This window comes from Lemur catta, chromosome 4 (assembly GCF_020740605.2).
Source record: "Lemur catta isolate mLemCat1 chromosome 4, mLemCat1.pri, whole genome shotgun sequence".
Taxonomy (NCBI): Eukaryota; Metazoa; Chordata; class Mammalia; order Primates; family Lemuridae; genus Lemur; species Lemur catta.
The window spans coordinates 18,075,733-18,079,727 of record NC_059131.1 but is presented as its reverse complement, the minus strand read 5'-3'; the positions used below and the strand labels follow the sequence as shown (position 1 = coordinate 18,079,727).

The 3,995-nt window shown below is 47.6% G+C and overlaps 1 non-coding gene across 1 annotated transcript; it reads left to right on the top strand.

Moving 5' to 3' along the window:
- The first annotated feature begins 3,485 nt into the window (after positions 1–3,485).
- LOC123637665 lies at positions 3,486–3,586 on the top strand. The gene has a single exon (XR_006735013.1). It is a non-coding gene; the product is annotated as a small nucleolar RNA U13 (small nucleolar RNA).
- Positions 3,587–3,995: the final 409 nt, after the last annotated feature.

Sequence of the window (3,995 nt, the reverse complement as noted above, 5' to 3'; positions counted from 1 at the left end):
CTTACTTTTTTTCTTCTTTGATTAGTGCCCTCTGTGCCTTCTCTAGGAAATCTTTGCCCACTCCAAGCAATGATCCAATTCTTTATAATCTGCTTTATTCCTGACCTTCCACTCCCTGACACTCTAAAGCGGACCCACGTTACCTATCCAGACTCTGTTCCCAAACCAGCATGATGCCCTGGATGGGAAACAGGCTTTGGAAACATATGGACCCCAGTTTGAACACTACTTTGTCACTCACCAGCTGTGTGTGTTTGAGCAAGCTACTTAACCTGTCTGTGCCACTGTTTCCAAATATGGAAAATGGGATAATATTCATATCTGTGGTAGGCAGAATAATCATTCCCCAAAGATGTCCATGACTCAGAACCTGTGAATATACTCTTTTCCATGGCAAAAGAGACTTTGTAGATGTAAGTAAGGTTACAGATCTTAAAATAGGGAGATTATCCTAATTATCCAGGTGGGCCCCATCTAATCATGTGAGCCCTTAAAGGCAGAGAACTTTGTCTGGAGTCAGATAAGGAGTAAGAGGGAAGAAAAACGCAGCTGTATTAGTTTGGTAGGGCTGCCATAACAAAATACCACAGACTGGAAGGCTTTAACAATAGAAAATTATTTTATCACGGTCCAAGATCAAGGTGTTGGCAGGTTTGGTTTCTCCTGAGGGCTCTCTCCTTGGCTTGTAGATGTCTGCCTTCTTCCTGTGTTCTGAATGGCCTTTCCATTGTGCATATGGATCCCAGGTGTCTCTTCTTATAAGGACACCAGTCAGATTGGATTAGGGCCCAATGACCTCATTAGCCTTGATTACCTATTTACAGGCCCTATCTCCAAATACAGTTACATTCTGAGGTATTGGGGTGTTAGGATGCCACCATAAGAATTTTGGAGAAACATAATTCAGTCCATAACTGTGGCAGAAGGGGAAGTCAGAGAGATTTTAAGCATAAAAGGGACTCTGGTTGGCTTCAAAATGTAGGGGCCAGGCTGGGCGCGGTAGCTCACGCCTGTAATCCTAGCACTCTGGGAGGCCAAGGCAGGAGGATGGCTTGAGGTCAGGAGTTCGAGACCAGCCTGAGCAAGAGTGAGACCCCCCCCATCTCTACTAAAAATAGAAAGAAATTAGCTGGACAACTAAAAATATATAGAAAAAATTAGCTGAGCATGGTGGCACATGCCTGTAGTCCCAGCTACTTGGGAGGCTGAGGCAGAAGGATTGCTTGAGCTCAGGAGTTTGAACTTGCTGTGAGCTAGGCTGATGCCACTGCACTCTAGCCTGGGCAACAGAGTGAGACTCTGTCTCAAAAAAAAAATTGTAGGGGCCAATGTACAAGGACTTGAGAGCAGTTTCTAGGAGTTCAGGGCGGCCCCCAGTTGATAGCCAGAAATAAAACTGGGGCCTCAGTCCTATAACTGCAAGGAGCTGGATTCTGTCACTAACCTGGATGAGTCTGGAAGTGGATTTTTCCTAGAGCTTCCAAATAAGAGCCCAGCTGGCCAACACCTTGACTTTGGCCTTGTGAAATCCAGTTCAAAGAAACCACTTTAGCCAATCTCACGTGCCTTGGAGCCACGGCTACTCTGCACCAAGCAGAGCAGCAACAAGAATTCAAAACTGCCTTAAAAATCTACTCTCCATATACTTATATAATCAAAAAGTTGCTGAAGACTTTACAGGAACACCTGTGCTAAAGGTTATGGAGAAAACTGGATAAGAGAGAAACTCATGGGGGGCTGGAGAAAATCATGAAGCCCGGAGTTCTGTAACTATCAAAAGGGGCCTAGAGTCATCGATGCCTTGGATAGACTCCTACTGGATCTTGGTCCAGAGTCTCCGATGATGCCAATAGCCTCAGTTCCCAAAATGAATCTGGGGTCTTATCAAGTGAATAAAATTTAACAGGTGAGTAAAATTAGTAACAGCAGAATGAAGAAATGAATTTGATCTGTGATATGATGATTTCAAACTATGGCTGCTAATTCTTTAGTGCTCCTTTCTTTGAGATGTGGGGTTATATGTTCCTTCCCCTTGAATCCTGCAGGGCTTAGGACTTCTTTACCAAGTAAATATGGCAGAGTGATGCTATGTGACTTCCCAGGATAGGTTATTAAGCCATGCAGCTTCCACCTAGCTTTCTGGAACACTCGTTCTTGGGCCTCTGGAGTGTCTATATAATAAGTCCAATTACCCTGAGGACGCCATGCTTTAAGGAAGCCCAAGGCACAGGGAGAGGTCTTGAGTACGTGCTCCAATCCACAGACCCAGCTAAACCTGGTTTTTCTTGGTTATTTTTCAGAAACAGGGTCTCCTAATCTTGCTCCCAAAACTCACTTCTGTCTTTCTCATCTCAGTAAATGGAAACTTTGTCTTTCCAGGTACTGGGGCCAGAAGCTTGGGTTTGTCCTAGACTCTTCTCTTTCTCTCACACTCTTCATCCAATCCATTAGCAGATCCCACTGGCTCTGCCTTGGCGATGGGTCCTCCTCTAACTACTCTGTGCCTATCCTGGTCACCATCACCTGCTGCCTGGGTGTCTGCAGTGGTCTCCCGGTGGGCTCCCTCCCTCAGTCTACCCTCAATCCCGCAGCCATGGTGGCCCTGAGAAGACATTATCAGCTCGAGCCACTCCTCTGCCCAGCACGTGGCAAGGGGGTCCCCATCTCACTCAGAGTAAAAGCCCGGGGCCCTCAGAGGACCCACAAAGCTCTACCCACCCCCTTTGCCCCGTCTCGAGCACTCTCACCGCCTCTGTTCCAGCCACACGCTTGATGTTCAAACGTGCAAAGTCACAGTCACCGCAGAACTTTGTACTCGCTGTTTCCTCTGCCTGGAGTGCCCTTGCTCCAATATCTGCGCAGCTTTCTCCCTCACTTCCTTCAGGTCCCTACCCCAGTGTCTCCTTGTCACAGAGGCCGTCCCTAACACCCCATCCTCGCTGCACCCCTGACAATGCTTCATGGTTCTGCAAAGCGTGGCTCCCCAGCCGGCATAGCGATGCTCCCCTGACCTGTGCTATGGCCTCCCTCCCTCTGCCAGAGCAGAAGCCCCAGGAAGACGGGGCCTGTGTCTTGCTCCCTGCTGAATGCTGCCTCCTAGGCAGAGCCTGGCACATGGTCGGAGATTTGTGAGTACTTGTTGAATGACTGGGGGGATCTTAACATCACGCATTTTCCACTTAGGAGACCCAGTCTCATTCTCAGGTCAGAGGTCGCCCCAGGCTAGCCCAGGCAAGTCCCCTCATTTGTGCGCAGCCCACGCTGAAAGTCCAGAAGACGTTTGCATATGGAGCCACTGGCTTCCTGTCAGGGTGATGCCCCCCCCCTTAAGGGTGAGACCCCTGGTTGCTCTGAGCAACTCCTAGAATTTCAAGGTAGGGGGTTGCCAGGCCATGCGGCAGCAGGCTTCACCCTGCAGAGGCTCAGAGTTTTTCTGGGAGGGGAGTGAGTGAGGACAGAGGCCAGTAAAGGGTATCATCTGAGTCACTCCTGTGGCTCATAAGCCGGGTGATCGGGTTTCACCCTGTCATGTGCGATGTGCCTCCCTCAAACCTTGTCACCACGTCAGCACAGTACCCGTCTGATGCGAACAAAAAAACAGTGCTCCCAACAGAACAAATGACATAAAAGAAAGACGGGAACTTGTTATAGATCCAGAAAAACCTCAGAGACATATCAACCCAATGCCATGTATGGACCTTGTGTGGGTCCAGATTAGAACAAAAACAACTGTAAAAGGGCATTTGAAACCGTTGGAAAAAATTGGACACGGTTGACGTCATTGAGTTTGGTCATGAGTATTGTAGTTATTTTTTAAAAGTCCTCTCTGTTACCAAGACATACAAAGTATTTATAGGTATGATGACGTGAGGTCTGGGATTTGTTTCACATCTTCCAGGAAAAAAAAAAAATCAAAACAAAACCCAGAGGGAATAGTTAAAACAAGAATAGCAGAAGGCTGGTGACTGATCATTGTATGATTCTCTCGATATTTT